Here is a 17,790-nt window from a genome sequence, read left to right on the forward strand (position 1 = left end):
TTTTACAACATCTATAACCCTAATGACGTATGGTTGTTAGACTGGCATAACTTAGAGCAGGGAAGCAATGAGCGTTAACATTAGCTACGCTCGTTCCATTTTTCACTAAATTAGTCATTATCCCAGGCTCTGTGTTATGTTAACTTATTACGTTACTGAATGAATCTTCTGCCCACCTTGTCATGGGCATCATGTCCTCTTTTGGGACCTCTTGACTGCAGGAAATGTTCCAAATCCTCTTCCACTACTCTTCTTTTTTGCTGATTCCCAAATGGCTGAGCAACTAGAAAATAAATGACCTAAATGTTACATGTTTTGTTTGTTTTTTTTTTCCAACCATTGATTTTTTTTTTACCTCCATGTCCCTTCTGGGGCTCCATATATCTGGTCTGAACCAAGAAAAAAAAAAAAAAAAAGTTGCCCTTTAGTTTTGGTTTGGTTTGTGTTAACACAGGCAGACATCATACAGTATGGATTGGTAACTCACTGACTGGACAGTTTTGGTGACTATCATCCTGCATCATCAGTGCTACAAGGACCCACATGGAGAAATCAAATTTCAGAGACTGACAGCAAATCATGAAGCACTTTACTAAGTCTAATGTGTTTGTTATAACTTCATTTTATGAATGTGACGAGCAAGGTAGGTTGGTCAAAAATGCCCCCCTCTTAGGACAATTTTGAAGAGTCTCTCGCAAATAAAGGTTTAGGACTCAGAGCTCATCTTCATAGAAGATATTGAAATTCTAAGGCTTATTTAATTTTAAGCAAGCAGTGCTTATTGCCCCAAGCATGACAGTTACACGTCAGGATCCATGTCTGCAGAATTTGTATTTTCTTAATATGGAGCACAACAAAATATAATATGACGATTGCATAGACCAAATGTGCTAACAAAGTCTGCTCCACACTGATAGAGCATGTTATTTTCTGTCTTTGTGAAATTTTCAGCATCATCACTCAAGCACTTTAAGTACCCCTAAAAATAATCCAAACCTCATTTTAAAGCTTTTGATTAACAGAGCAGCACTCTATGAAATCTAAAGAACACTTAAACACTATGCCAATCAAAGTCAAAATTACACTCAAAGTGCAGAATGTGGGGGCAATCATTAATAAATGATTTTTAAACTGAGGGTATAACAATGGTTGTGTGTCTGTCATGCTTTTTAACAGGATAGTTGCACTAGTCTGCTTGAGAACTGTTGCCAGCTGGTAATTAGTCTTTTAAATGATGAAATAGTGAATCTTGAATTCACTGTTGGAAATCATGATCAATATTGTAACATACATCTTAGTCCCTCCAGGTAATCACTATCTTGCTATTGCAATAATTACTGCGAATTTGACCAATCTCTGCAATATTTGCAGGGGCTTGCAATTTCGCAAAATTCCCGCAATTTCTTCACATTAAACAGTCCCTCCAGGAAATTTTGCAATTGCAATTATTAATGTGAGAGCTTGCAATTTTGCTGAATTACTGCAACTTCAACAGATCGCTTATGATTCGCACTAAATGTCACATTTTGTATCGTGGTGACTTACATCATTGTAGCGCACAGGACACGATTACATATGACTCCTCATTGGTAGTCGGTAAAAAAAAAACCAAAAAACCCTTATTTTCCTTTGCTTGCAATTTTTCCCAATTCCCGCAATTTAACCACAATAAAAGCACATAAAACGTTGTAAACTGTATCACAATTTTTTGAGAAATGTTGCTGCAAAATCAAGCATTTTTGGCTGCAATAATCACAAAAAAACCTGCAAAATCCTGGAGGGACTAATCTTTCCTCTGTGCTGGGCCTTTAAGCAATTCATCTTGACAAGATGTATTTTTGGAAGCGGCTATAGATCTCGTTTATCCGGTACTGTTGTACAAGGGGTGAATAAAAATGCAAGTTTGACATGTGTGATGTTCGTGAGAGGCATGAGAGCAGCTTTTAAAGTTTCTCTCCCTGTCAGCACTAAAGCTCTGCGTTGCTGCTGGGGCTTTGTAAGCAATTCTGTCAAAACTATTAACATTTGTGGATTAGTTTAGAGCAGGAAAATAAAACCTGTTAAAAAAAAAAAAAAAAAAAAAAGAAGTGGTGTGTGACATCAGTCAGTGAGTTTTGCATGCTTTGCTGGTGGCTGCAATCTCCTGCTTTAACACCATCACAAGGACATTTATATCCCCAGCTGAATAGCCCTTGCAGGAAAATGAAGGCCCTTGGATCGACCTGCCTCGGTGTGTGAATCAGACACACCATTAGCCTGAGCAGCCTCTTTCTACACATTTTTTACCATAAAAAGCAATGATCAGAGTGCTTCATGTTGTATTAAAGTGAGTATTGGCAGCAATCAACATTTCTATCATGGTATACAAATGGTTTTTGTATATTTGTCTATAAAATGTGATTTAAATATGAAGCAAACTATGTCGCAACGTTTCAAAGGCAGTCATGATGACAACCACATTATATAGTCAGCATAAATCACAATTCTAAATGTATGTTACTGCTTTGTTATTATTTGAGCTGCTACCTAGGCATTTTTACTAAGTTCACATAAATGGAAGTATTTCTAAAACTATCACGGAGCAACCAGATGGTACTCCTACTCCTCAGAAATTAGCCAGAACTTCAGGGTTTCTGACTAGTTTAGAGCCAGCAGTGAAATGTGTTTTCATTTCAAACACTGGTCATCACAGGAAAAATGCATTGTATTTTATTTTGTTAGCCCCTCAAACCATCATCCTTTCTAACACTGCTTGTTTGTGTTTGAAAGACAAAAGGTTGCTAAGAAAAGATGTTTTTCCCCCTGTAAAGAACAAAGTAAGAATATGTCTCAGCATGTGATAATTAAGCACTTGTGACTTTGAAGCGGTTTCCAGCAGTGGGAAGTGTTTCTAATGGTTGTTTACTTTTTTATTGCATTGTAGCATATTGGATCAAAGTTACCTTTACATCAGGAAAAAATTAATTTTAACTTTGGTGTCAGAGAATCCTCTTGTCTTTACCAAATGCTTTACCCAAGTAGGACAATTAGTTATCAGTCCGGGTTGCAGTGGTAGCAAGCTAGGCAACGTAGCCTTGATACTCTTCTCACTAGCTACTTCCTGCAGCTCCTCCAGGTGGATGCCAAGGTGTTCCTGGGCCAAATGGGACATTTGTTCTGAGCCTGCCCTGAGTCTCCATCCATTTAGGCAACAAAAATCCACTAAATGAAATGACAAAATATGATGTTGGTCCCGGCACAAAAACCACTTCATTAGGCTTAGGAAAGGATCATGGTTTGGGTTAAAATAAGTACTTTGTCAAGGTTAGGGAAGCATCATGGTTTGGGTTACAATTACTACAGTCTTCAGCTTAGGAGACCTTTGGATGACAGTCATGGTCAAGATTTTTCTGAAACGGTGACTTACAGTTGGAAATGTTGTGTGAACTCCTTCACGATGGGCCACCGACTCATCTTTTGTTGGTCTCATTTACTTTACATAAAATGACTACAATAAGTTCCTTCCAGGGAGGTATACTGATTTTAAATTTGGGGTAAGAGAAAGAGAGAGCCTGATTTGAAGTATCAGAACTGGCATTGGAAGAGAATAAGTTGGATTGGTGCCTCCTTACCAGCCACCTTGTATCCATAATCTCTTTCTTCCGGTTACAACCCATAGCTCATCGCCATAGGAGAGAGTCGGAAACTGAGATCGACTGGTTAAATCGAGCTTTGCCTTCACGCTCAGCTCTCTCTTCACCATGACAGTTCGACACAATGCCAGCATTACTGCTGACACCACACCGTTCCACCTGTCCATCTCATGCTACATCTTCCCCTCAGTCACAAGACGTGAGATACCCAAACTTTTTCACTCAGGCCAGCAACTCATTGTCAGCCTGATGGGAGACACTGCTGTTTTCCAGCAGAGATGGATTCTCATCTCAGCCACTTCACACCCCAGTGTGCGCCGAAGGTCAAAGGTCTGAAGCATCAGAGCAACCAATCACACTAATATTTCAAGACAGTCATTATTTGAATGACCATAAAATTGCTAGTCAGGAAAATGTAAAACATGGGTCAATTCAAGTGACTGAACAAACAACCAATGCTGTAATTTTTCTGCTGAAGACCTGTCATCAGCCTGGAGTCCATGTTTTATCCACAGATATCAATCGCATTTATGATGTAATGAAATCTGCCAAAACACAATCGCGACATAACTCAAACCTGTAATTGTCAGGAGCTTGACAGTCCACATGGAAATGACCTAACCTAACCTTTACTACCTATGAAATGATGTCGCCTCACAGGCACACTCAGAAATAAATCCATGCACAGACAGACAGCTTGTTGCTGCACATAACTTATTCATAATACTGTCATAATCTCTTTGATCTCATTACACAGAGTCATCAAGTCCCATTTGCAGAGAACTGAGCCTCCCAAAAGGTTAAAGCCCCTTAAAAAAATCCAGTGACAAAAAAAAGGGCACACTTGACATCATGCTGTGATTCAAACCCTCTGAGGCTGGCTGAGTCTGTAGATGACGCCGTTTTCTCTGAGTAATTAGCATGTTCCTCAAGGGTAATCTCCCTACTATTGCTCCTTCTTGCTTCTGTTTCACTCACTAGACATATTTCAAGTCATGTCACGCCAAAATTGATACAAATGTCAGTCCAAATATCACCCATAAAATTAACACCAGTGCGTGATTACATGATCCCAGTATGGGATTTCACCATAAGTGCCATTAGCAGGTTCTTCTTGATTGGTTGAGTTTTACAGCTCATAGTAGTGTTGAATATTTGATGGCTTTTTTCACACTGTACACTTAAATTTAACCTATTCTATAGGTTGTATTTATTTGGCCACGTAAATAGCCTTATGTAAAATGCTTGAACGTTTCATTACAACATAACTGAAAAAAAGATGCTTATACACGGATCCAACATATTGTAGAAGCACACACTGGTGACACGTGCTTCCGACAGTAATGCACTTGTCAAAAATGGATTGTCAGGATACTCAGATTTTCACATGTATTGTGTACCAGAGACTTGTTTAAATGCCAGACGTAAATATAAGTGTTTGCAGTTTCCTCTTCAATAAATAGTCTTTTCCTCGGTTGACGTCACCAGTGACAAAGTGAATTCACTGAGTCTGTGGTGGATTTAATTTGTGAAACAACAGAAACAACTGTACCCAAAACTACAGTTAAATCATTCCACAACCAGAAACCATGGATTACCAGAACCATCTGGGATGCTATAAACACACACACACACACACACACACACACTGCAGTCTACAATTTAAGGCTGCAGTTTGGAAATATTGAAAATTATAAAGCAGCAGCATACAATGTAAGAAGAGCAGTAACAGAGGCTAAAAAGGACTACAGGAAGAAAATGGGACTACAATTCCAGGAGGGCAATCCCAGAAGCATGTGGCAGGGTCAAACAACTATGACAGATTGCAAGCCCATATTGAGACTAAAAGCTACAAGCTGGTTTTTTTTATGTTTTCTTATTATTCTTTCTGCAGAAAATGGCCAGTGAATCCCACAAACCAGCATTGGCTGTCGGACGACGCATATAAGCCAGAAAGATATTATTATTTTCTTGTGAATGGCCCTCATTTCTAAAATAACACTGTCCTGAGAGGCAGAGTCTGCATCCTCATAAACAGTCTGGGAGTCAGCCACTCAGCTCTGATATCCTGTCAAGAGAGGCAACCAGACACCAAATGAAAACACATTACAGCACATCTTCACGTCTCATGGCCTGCAATGACTACAGCTAGTGTGAGTTGAATATTTGGCTTAAAATGTATGAGCGGAATTCACACGGGTTTTGGTAAAGAGGGGAGGATGAGACCCAGCAAGGGGATGAGATATGAATTTCAAATCCAAATAGAATATTTCATCACCGCTGAGCATATGTATTAGGGAGAAGCGTGTCCACAATTCCTTGCTGGAAGAATACTTCCACCTCTTTTTGATAAAGACAAGTTGGGATAGAAGAAATCCCATTTGTTCACTCAGCATAACATTATCAGGAAAATAATGCAAGTCATTATCTCCTTGAAAAAAGATTGATCACAAGTGTCTCCCCTCCGGTTATATAAATGATTAAACTCAAAACAGCTTTGTTATTTTTGGATTGTTAGCCCGCACCAAATTGATTCGGAGAAGTAGTTGACACAGGAATCGAATCTGAACCCTGGGAAGTATTTTTTCAGGACTGCAGCATTTAATGCAGTGTGAAAACTACTGGCTAATGTGTGATAAGCACATGTCTTCAAATATTATTTGGCAATGTTTGGGATTTTCTGTCAGGGAACATAATCCTCTACATCTCACAGAGCTGGCACCAGTCTGGACTGTGGTTTGCTGGTACTAAAGTCCTCTTTGCAGGAGCGAGTCATACAGAAAACAAACAAACAAAAAAAAAGATAATACAACAATATATGGATCATCTTTAGGAGACTCATCCTGAGAAAAAGAGGCTATTAAATACTTTTCATGTGGACTGCTTGATTTATGTCCTCTCCCAAGCTACATGAGCACTTTTAAGCTATTTAAGTGTCTGATAAAAATCAATCAAACCCATATAAAAGGATTTTTAAATATATGAATATATATTGAACTACATTTTTATGTCCAGGTCTGCAGTTCAGAGGTGTCCTTGTCGTCCATATTAGGACCTGATGGGAAACAAAGGACCCTTAACTTTTTTTATTTTAATGTATTAGCCTATAAATCCACTATGGTTAATTTAAAACCTGGGATGTTGTAAGAGTCAAAGACCATGACCATGATGGAGCCACTGAAGAGCACCTGAGTAAACTCATAATGCACATGAACACACACACACACACACGGAGACTGACACTAATATGGTCTAATTATGCCTCTGTACCAGGAAACCTGCAGCAAGCTGCAGAGGCGTGATGAGAATAGTAGTTCTCCTTGCAACAGTGTGTGTGTGTGTGTGTGCTTGCGTGTGTGAGTGAGTGGATATTGTTTCACCCTCATGAACTGCTCTGACTGTGGTGAGCCCATAATCTGTCTGATAAGTGAGTATGTATAAGTTTCTCATGATTCAACCACAGGTTTTCTTTTGTGTTTTTCTTGCCGGTCCTGCTGCTAATCTCAGATACTTTAAAAAAAAAAAAAAAAGAAGAAGAAAAATATGTTTGTCCAAATAAAAAGAATACAAATATTGATTTTTTACAAAGATGTTTTAGACCAGTGTCAGTTGACATCAGTGAGACAGTCGTGAGGAACTGGCACTATGTTTCTCCTATTCCCTTTTCAAATGTTCACACAACAAAAAAGAATGGCATTTTCTATCTCAATATGTGGTGCAAAATCAAAAATGATTTGTTGAAATAAATATGAGTAACAAGTAAGTTTTATCAAATATTCACAAATGGGTTTTTTTTCTTGTAAGCTCTCCATGTGATTGCAACTGTGAAATAACAGAAAATTTTTTAAAAAAATGTAATTAATCTATTAAGAAACATTCTTGTAGTCTTAAAAGTGGCACATCAAAATGTATCTGTGCTTCAGGAAATGTGTTAGAAGTTTGGTGACAGTAACTATTCACAGGGTTAGTTTTTGAAAAAATGTAGCTGGAAAGCTAACAGCTCAAACCCAACAAGACAGAAACGCTAGCTTTATACAGACTGTGCCTATATTCTCCACTAGCATTTTGTTCTCAGAATTGTACATCATTTCACTCAATCAGGAGTGATCAAAGAGGGAAACGTTTACTCAAAAGATGTACTATCTCAAATGTCTGCAAACCATTCCTCTTTATACTCCAACAGAAGTTAAATGAAAGTGAACGGAGCGACGCGGCTAATAAGCTACAATAGCTTCCTCCATTTTGTACCATCTGGCTCTCCGTTTCCTCAAAGGTCGGCACTGTCAGTATCGTTGATTATTGGTTAACGGCACTAATTCAAAGGTCAATGTTCACCAAAGCTCAACTTTATGTGATAATTGCCCCATGCAGTGGTTCCAATGATATGAATTTATTTGCGTGACCAGACCTTTATACCATTATGCCATTGATTGACTCATGGTGAAAGTCAAGTTGAAAGTTGCCCATGAAGAAGGAATTCGGAAACTGCTCTCAACTTTTAGTTTTCTATTTTATCCCACGTTCTTAAAAAAATGAGAAAATGGTAGGTTTATCATTAATAATTAATATATTCTTGAAGAATAAGTGCGCAAAAAGGATATTTTGAGTGATGAGAACAAACTGTTTTACAATTACTACTACTCAAGAAGTACTGTGTATATGTGTTTCTCTGTGTGTTCCAAACTTTTCCCCACAAACTTGGTAAAGATACATTAAATACATAACCTAGGTCCAAAAATGAAGCCTGAACAATAAAACAGCAAACCATGAAGTTCCCATTGATACTTTTTTACTTAATATTTCAGAAGTCCATGCAAGTTTATCGGTTTAATAGCCTTTCTCCCTCTCAGTGACTCCCTTATTTTGTGCTGAGTGTTTATGAAAAGCGCCCACTCACTTTCACCTTGCACCGCCTCCAGTCCTCCTATCTGCTGGCCTGATCTTTCCATTGAAGTCTCTGACTTCAGCCAGTTCCCCCCCGTCAGCTGAACGCAGAGTGTTTGCACCCTCCAGCCCCTGGTTTGAGTCTGGAGCCACTCTGGGTGCTGACGTTCCAAATTTTCAAAGTTAAGTTTGAATACAGTGTTTTCGCCAGGTCATGAAAAGGTTACAGTCCTGCAGCGCTGAATAGTTTTCACATTGGTGATGATTTAAGTTTTGGCAGTATCAGCCGGACAGATCTAAAAAGAAAAAAAAAAAAATCTACCAACACTATTTTGTTATACATAGTTATGGAATAGATGAAGGTGCCACTATACTAATGATAAAATGTGCTGATTTCAGATACTTGATAAAAAAGACAAGGACACAGCCTTGTCTCTCTGTCAGGCATATTTTGGTTTTCAAGTCACACACTTCAAAGACCTTTTTAAAAATGAGAGAGATTAACCTCGGATAACCACTGACAGTCTAATTTATTCTGTTTGCATTTGGCATGAATGTGTTTTTTCACAAGAGGAAGCTAAAGTGCAAGCACATATAATTCCTGTCACGGCAGTCCTGCCTTGGAAAAAAAAAAAAAAAGAAGGAAAAAAGTACCTGCTGATACATTTTGAACTAAATATTCCCTTCACATTGAGTCTAGCCATCGCGGACCATGAGACATGACGATGTGCCGTAATGTGTTTTCATTTGCCGTCTGGCTTCATTCCCTCGACAGGACATCAGAGGACAGTGGCTGACTCCCAGGCTGTTTATGAAGTACAGCCTCTCCGGACCAGGTACCAGAGGAGAAGCAACTTGGCTCTTTAAGCATGAGACCTTCATTTGAACTCCGGGGCCTTGGAGAGATGGCTTGCATATGATTCCAGGAGACGCAATTTATAAAAAAGACTCATGCATAAATTTCAAACTAATGAGCAAAGGCAAGCCAAAGTAGCAATTTGTCTTAAAAAAAAAAAAAAAAAGCAGTGGTCCCTGAACATAATATGAGGTCATTTATTTACGCAGACATATGTAGATATAGAAGGTAAACAGCTTAATTCGTTTATTTATTTGACCATTAATTCATTTATTGATCCATTACTTTTGTCAGTTAATTCATTCTATAAATATAAATAAATGAATACTACAGTTCACTGCTAGAGCTAAAAGATATATTGTTGGGAATTCCCAGAATTCCTGTACCCTGATGTCAGTAAATTGCACACAAGATGCTGATGTCACTGATGTTAGGGAGGACATTTAGCTTTTAGCTTCATTTGTGGATTCAACACTCCCTGCAGGTGAAGAAATGTACTTCACTCTTGAACATCATTTGGGCTAAACAGGCTGGTGTGCGATGATTCATGACTTCATATAGACGCATCACATTAAACACAAACAACCAATATTATACAGTCCTTGAATACTTCTCTCTATACTTTCTGTCTGCCAGTGTCAGCTAAATAAAAGTTTACATCATTAAGTACACCAACATCAGTCAAAAAAAAGCCTGTTTCAAACTATTTGCACTGTGTTTTACCTTGCAGCCTGAACCAAATATAGATGTTTTTTTTAGCTTATTACCATATGTCTTATGGGCACTGAATTCTTGATTTTGTTGTGAGATGCATTTGAAATCTCAAAATAGAGACTCTGCAGGAAACCTGAAAAACTATCTTAAAACTTCAAAAGTGTCTTTTGTGTTTTTGGTCCGGTGTTTGTGTTGTTGTCTTCAACCTGAGTGTGAGGCTAAGAGGAAGAAAGCGCAGACAGAAGGCGGTGACAGAGGTCACCCTTGAGGAGCATGCTAGATGTGGGCCGGGAGACGTGCGTCTGAAAAAAACGCAGTCATCCTAGCGTGATTTGGTCGTGAAGCTGTAATGTGCTGTGGTGCATTTTTTACTAGCCAAAATTTGACAGGGGTTTTAAAGCTTTGAGAGGTTCAGTTCTCAGCGCAGGGACTTGAGATGGCTGTTAGCATAATGAGAACAAAGAGACAATGACAGCAATATAAATAATAGATATGTGTGTATGTGTGTGTGTGACTGTTTTTGATTGTGTATACTCCAATATGAAGTCTGGAAGAGGACATGAACACACATTCACAGGTTGAATTATTGACCGGGGCCAGGTTGAATTATTGACATTTTGCCACATCATGCATCTTGGGTGGATTGGATATCAAAAAAGCTATGTGAAAATGCATCCAAGTAGCATTCGAGACACACCGATTGTGACACATTCTAGCCAAAAAAAAGGTGTGAATGCATCCGTCTCTTCATGATGCATATGAAAAATCCACTCGCAGCGTCTGTCTCCTGTGATAACGCCAGCTCGAGTTGATATCAGTTGTCGTCCCCACCGCCTTATTAAAGCAACAGCAAACAGCAGATACAATCCAATCATACAGAAGACGCACCGTGTGATGAGTTCAACCACTGAATAATCCTATTCATCCATGTGTTTATGTTAGTTTGTGGGTAGCTGTCAGCTAGAGCAACTCTTTTTTTGTCATATTTAAACCACTAAAGTGAGAAAGTTATTCCAAATTGCTTCAGAAGCTTCACTATCAATATCTGGGCTGAAGTATGGCCAAACCTGATTTGCATGTAGCCCAGGAAAACCAATATGTTTGTATATACATATAGGCTATATGTGCCTGAGTTTAAGTGATACTACAGTAGACACTTGAAATGACAAGTGTAAATGAGGCCTTTGTATAGTCTACTGTGTGCACTGCACTTGAGAGGAATATGGGGGTGATAAGGTACATGTAAAATATAAAGAAGATGGGAGCCGTGGGTCGATTGGGTAGCGACAGTAAATATTTGCCCTGAAGAGGCTGATCAGGCCTTTCTTGATAACATACGTCCTCATGATTCGTTCAACTACGGTATCAGCTACTCTTATTCTTTTCTATTTTTCAATGAATTGGTCATGAACTGAGCTGGAGCGCAATTTGATACGGTGTGACAGGAATAAATGGAAACATAACACTGATAAAAAAACAAAAAAACAAAAAAAAAAACCCAATATCCAGAGATTATTGTCTTTGGCTATTTACTGTATGATTTAGCTGACGTTATAAACAAGCAATGCATTGTCATGCTGCGAGCATGGAAATGAAATATGATGCAACTTTTGTGAGCGTGACAAAGGTGCTAAGTGCCCGTAAGCGTGCCCTCACACTTTAATTGATTTGTTTGTTGATCTATACATGGAGAGTAAGCAAAATGGATTTTCCATCACATTCTAGCAAGCTGGCTACCCGTCATGCAAATAAGGGAGATGCTCCTCCTGCGCCACAGCCATGAAACTAAATCCTGCAGTCACCACATGGCAACGCCTAACTATGTTAATATTGATGAAAACTACAGTATTCCATAGCAAAGTATATCTGAACAACATCTTGAAAAGGTCTAGACGGGAGTGGAGATATTTAGAGGTAGCATACATGGCATAAGTCGCACAGTCTGCACTCCATCCATTAAAATGGTATGTTAGTGAGCGTCTTTCAATAATACATGTATGCATAATGTGCAGAAGCTTCTTAAATGATTTAACATCAAGTCTCACATAATGAGCTTCGTTTACATCCAGGGAATTCCTGGATATCACCAAGAGATTCCCAAATAATAGCTTAGTTTTCCTCACTATTTAATTCACTGTATGCATTGTGTTGCATATTAGTGTGACAAAACCATATGATCTCACCACTACACTTTTAACTCCTAAATTAGCAATAAATCCAAGGGGAGCAATTACCAAATTTGCATTAATGTGGAGTTCTAGGCTACAATAAGCTTTAGAAGTACTTTGCTGCAGCATATACATGACATTGTAACACATCTCTTTAAAAGCAGCTACAGTTATGTCACCCTTGCAGGTAGATTAAGGGATGAAAAAAAGTCAGGAGAGGTCGTTGTTATGCGATACAAGCAATTAAAACTGACTCTACAAACATAATAAATGAGTGAGCTGACACCTCGAGTGTGACATTATCTGTATTGTTTTAGATTAATAGCATCGACAAACACTTCTCATTTAATTTAACATATCACTTCACTTCTACTCCGCAGTGTGACTTAATAGAAGGCAAAGGAACGAGGGTGACCCAAAGTGTGAAATTAGTAGCAAGACATCTCCTGTCTCTACTCACATGAGAAATGATGGTGTCACTGATCATGATGAATGTACACTATTCTGATGATCCAGCATGTGTATGATGAGATTGATGTGGTAATCTGTGGATAGAATGAGCTCTTATTTTTGTTCCCCTTTGATACTCTGAGAATTTTTTAAATGCCTACCCAAGGCTGCGACACAACCCCCTTTTCTGCATCGGACTTTTTTCTTAAATTATAAAGAAACGTCTCTCCGTCTCTTACGTAAGCTGATATTTTGCATCACTAAGGCTGAACATGCTGTGCGGTGTTTGCTGCAGGATTGGTGATAATCATTACTTCAGTCTTTTTGAAGTGTGTTTCAGAATGATCGATGAGGGAAAATACTGCAAGGTGTTTAACAGAATGCTGATCTTTGTGATATTTTGTTTACCTCTAGGACACACTGTATACTTTGTAGTGTTATGCATTAAGTAGACTTTCTACGTTTAAGCATAATTTACCTCAAAGTGCACTTTTAAACATAATAAGTATTCATACCTGTATCATCCTCCGTGAAATTAGCAGGTTCCTAACATATCCTCTGTGTCTGCTTATCTTTACCACTGAAATGAAACCAGTGTGTACCGTATCTGTCCTGCAAACACTGCTATTTACTTAGAAAAGTGTGCTGGAGCATAAGCTAACAACTACTTGTCCCCTTGGGTATTACCTGGTTCTTATCACATTCTTTTAAATCATTTTCCTTTTTGTTCCCATTAAGATAAACACGTTCTGTATCACCAGCAGTGAGTATGGAATTTTAAAACTTCTGCACAAATCAGCTCTTTTTGGTCCATGGATTTGTTGGACCCCTGCTTGCTTTTAATACAAGTTAAATCAGGTTCAATGAAATGTGCTTCTACTTCAAGCCCAAACTTGATTTACATGTTTCAATGTGCTTACCCATTTTATTTGCTACTGAAAGTGGTAGCAAGTTAAATATATTTTCTATAGCACCAGAAATTACATTCATATTAGACAAATCTGTCAATTTGTTTTAGCAGTATGGAAAGTAAGTGTATGCAGCCTGCAGCTGGCTTGTGAACACACGCGAGGACGTGTATGCATGTGCACATGGGTGACACACTGTAGACAGTAACGTGCCAAGAAATGTAGAAATGAGTCAACAAACACAAGGAAAACCAAAGCCAGCTGGCAAGCAAACATGGATGTAAATTAAATGTAGATTATATGTATATTGTGTTAGGTCTCAATGGTGAGAAACAGTGGTTAAAAAACATAAAGTTCAAATTAAAAGGTACCCTAGCATAAAATCACTAGGGTACCTTTTAATTTGAACATTTTGCTTTGTAGTGATTTTTGTGCAATCTTTCAATGTTACTTTATGAATGATGAATTGCATAGAAAAGTCCATTTTAAAGAATATAATGTGAAGACCACACTCTGTGAGGCTATACTAGAGCTAAATGCTAATATCAGCATGCTTCAACTTAAGTTTATTTACAGTCCACATCACCCAATGAGTCTCTGTACACTTTACAAGCCAATAAAAACAACAGAAAAAAGAAGCCCATGATACTACATGTAAAAGTACACACACATAAACATGCACTCACACACACATACAAAGGTAATAATGTTAATATTACAACACGGTTTAGGTTAGTAATTTTAAAACAGAGATTATACAACCCTAACAAGGTTGGGATAGCTATATGTCAAGGAGGAAAACACACAGTGATTTGGGTTGTCAGCCGGTGAAATAAGGAAAGGTAGTAGAAAGTAAACAGAAAAAAAGATGTGATTTCAGCCTGGATTTGAAAGTTGCAACAGAGCTTACCTCTCAAATGTGCAGTGGTAGATTATTCCAGAGAAGAGGAGCTTGGTGGGCAAAGGCTCAACTATTGAAAGTGTTCTTATTGAATCGAGGAACGATTAAATAACCGGCACCAAGGGAACGTAAAGGACATGATGGAGGATATGGAGCAATAAGGCTGGAGATATATGAAGGAGGCAGTCCATTTAAAGCCTTATAGGTAAGAAAGAGGATTTTGAAATCAGCTCTCGCATGGACTGGTAGCCAGTGCAGAGACATCAGTACCTGGTGTTATACGATTCAATGTTTTAAACCTTGTGAAGACTCTTCTGGACCAGTTGAAGACCTTTTGTTGCTGTCTTAGGTAGGCCAGAGAAAAGTGCGTTAGAGTAGTCTATTCTAGATGTTATAAAGGCATCAATGAGGATTTCAGCTTCTGAATTTGATAAAACAAGGCGTATTTGGGCTATTTACAAAGGTGGAAGAAGGTAGTTTGTATTATATACTTGATATGTAGCTCAAATGTAAAGAGATGGATCAAATACCGTTCCCAGATTCTTAAATGTAGGGGTCAGAGAAATTGTGCAGCCATCAAGATTAATGGCAAAGTCTGCAACATGCAGCAATATAGTCTTGTGTGCATTCATGCGAACATACAACAACAATGCTAAAATGCTGATGTTTAGCAAGGGTACCATGTTCACCATCTTAGTTTTGTGTGTTAGCATGCTAACATTTAGAAGAGAACATTTTAAAGAGTACAGCTGAGGCTATGGTGATGACATTGGTTTAAGAGGTATTTGGTCATAAATGACAAATTAAAAAAGGACAAAAAATGAGACTTCCAAGAAAACAGTCTAACATACCACTTCCAACATGATATCCATTTAACAGAGATGGAGTGCCAGACTAGTGAAGGCAAAAAATTAAAGAACATACCTAGTTTTTAAGTACATTTAGTAAATATCCTATAAAATAAGATGTTAAGTATTTGGAAGTATGGGTTTTTAGCAAGGTTAGCTCTGTTGTGAGAATATGTTTGTCTTCAATGGGTCTGTGTTTCTGAGAGCAATGGAAATGTGTTACCAAAGTATCACTCTAAATTGATTTATACTGAATGCTATTTTCTTATTTTGCTGACTGCAGGTCTACCTGCCCGCGGTGCTCCATTCTTGAGGTTTTTTTCTTACTTATAATGACACTAAAGTTAATTAATTCTCCTTCGGTTTTTGTTTTAGCCTGCTAGCAATGCCATATGGTAGTGGAATAACTTTGGGAACAATACCGTTTTCCGCATTGAGCCAGGAGAGATCAATGGATGCGAAAACATTTCAATTCATTTCAAAACTGTTATTTCCATAGTTCTGTATGCTTCCTGATTGTCTCGGTTACTTTTCTCTAACTCCCTGGCCTTCTTCTGCTGTATTTCTTTTTCAGACTGTTTTTCCCCCACCGGAATGACAGTGCAGCACATTACCAAACACAGATTGCATTGATTGCTGGGACTAATTGAAAGGAAAGCATCCCTGGTGCGGAGTGCATCTGCTTGCCTGTGCAGAAATTGGCATCTGTGCCCTACCTCACCTCATCAGGCAAAAGAGCCAAGAAACCTCTCTGTCGTCGACCACTTAACTCAGCGCTCAATCACACTTTGGGAAGACTCCTTTCAGACGAGGCGACAGAGCAGACAGAAGATGTCGAAAAAAGAAGGGGGGAAAAAAAAAAACCTAAGAGAGACCACGAGGGAAATCATCCACGAAGATGGATGGAAATTCAGCAGAGCAATTGATGCACTCCTCCGTTTGGCTGGGACAAGATCTGAGGGACTATGAAACACTTGTCGAGCAGGAAGCAGAAAGAGAACGAGGCCTCTGCTGTTGCTGCCTCCACCACTTTGCATGATTGCTCACTGTGTCTGAATTCTGTGGATTGGCACTGATTGAGGAGCAGCATTTAGCATATTGGGCATTTTGTAGACTTTGTTACAGGCCCACTCGATTCCTAGACAATGGCACGTTGATTAAACATCTGGGTTTTCTCAGTGTTCTCAAATAACAAACAAGAAATCGCAAAGTGCCACTCCCTGAATTCATAACACTCCCAGGGAATATGCGAGGCCACGCCAGCCTCTTTTTGGTCTGATTGAGCAATTTTCCACAGTACTGTTGAATCCTCTGTGTCTAATGAGGTTAAGGATTTTCTGCCTGTCCCCTATTCTCCACCAGGCACAGCTAGAAGAGCCAGTGATCAGATAATCTTTGGCTCAACATGTTTTGAGTCATCCACAGTTTAAAGAAAGGCAATAGGGTGAGGACTTCCTCAGCCTTACAACCGCTTTATCTTTAGTCCGTACTTCTACTACTGAACCAGTTGTTAAGCCCCTGCAGGGATCCATGTGGCTTTATTTTCATGCCCAACACCATCTTAAAGGAAGGAACAATTGGGCACGGGAATTAACACTGTGCAATGTCATGATTTTTAATTCTTTAGATAATAGTGTTGCTACGTCTCTTGCTGTTTAAAGATGTCCTACTTCAGTATTACTGCTGCTGCTGCTGCTGCTGCTGCTGCTGCTAAGGACGGTCGCGCTCCGTGGCTCATGAACTTAGGCGCTAATTTGTATGCAAATCCCATAATATGCAAAAGTGCTGAATAAATGAATTACAGGCATTCAAACGTGCGTTACTGAGGAATTTGACAGTATCCAAACTGATGCCTTAGGTTTATTAGTCATATGTCTTTTTTATGACTTCTGACAGATGGTTTAGGTGTTGAATAGAACATGAGGTGCTGGTATAGGTGTTTTGGAAAGGTGATGGCACATTTTTTAGGGGACTTAGAGCTCACTTTGACATGTTAGCTAACACAATCTAGCCACAAGCCGTAAAACGTCGCTGCGAGAATGTCAGCATGCCATCAATGTCAGCATAGGGCACAGAGAGTGTGTGTCGAATGCTGAGGACAGGGAAGAGTGTGTCCATCCAGTCTTTATACGGAAAATCCTCCGGAGCAGTGAGCTGTAGCCAGAAGGTGAAGGCAGATAAATCGAATTAAGAATGTAATGACTATAACTGAAACCAAATACAACATGGCACCCTGTTGTTTTTATGAATTTAGGTGAATTGGCTTGAATGAAGGGAATTTATAATTAGTGCAGGTTTTACTTAACTTACATATGTTTTATTATTGCACAGGCGTAATTTGTACTACAAATATACTATATGTATTTGTGTCTGTATACCGGAAGTGTGCATTGCCCACACCTCAAGTTGTTGTTGTTTCTGTTACTTTA

The 17,790-nt window shown here is 38.8% G+C and overlaps 1 protein-coding gene across 9 annotated transcripts in view; it reads right to left on the reverse strand.

Annotated features, from left to right (window-relative positions):
- The window catches only part of LOC122976590, a 281,468-nt gene that overhangs the window by 96,451 nt on the left and 167,227 nt on the right, over positions 1–17,790 (reverse strand). Inside the window, exon 4 of one of the 9 annotated variants that reach the window (XR_006400982.1) lies at positions 177–283. The exons of the other annotated variants lie outside the window; for them this stretch is intronic. The gene's annotated coding sequence lies outside the window, so the exon portion shown is untranslated. The remainder of the gene's footprint in view (positions 1–176; positions 284–17,790) is intronic. 9 annotated transcript variants of the gene reach the window in all.

The sequence above is a fragment of the Thunnus albacares genome, chromosome 24 (assembly GCF_914725855.1).
Source record: "Thunnus albacares chromosome 24, fThuAlb1.1, whole genome shotgun sequence".
NCBI lineage: Eukaryota > Metazoa > Chordata > Actinopteri > Scombriformes > Scombridae > Thunnus > Thunnus albacares.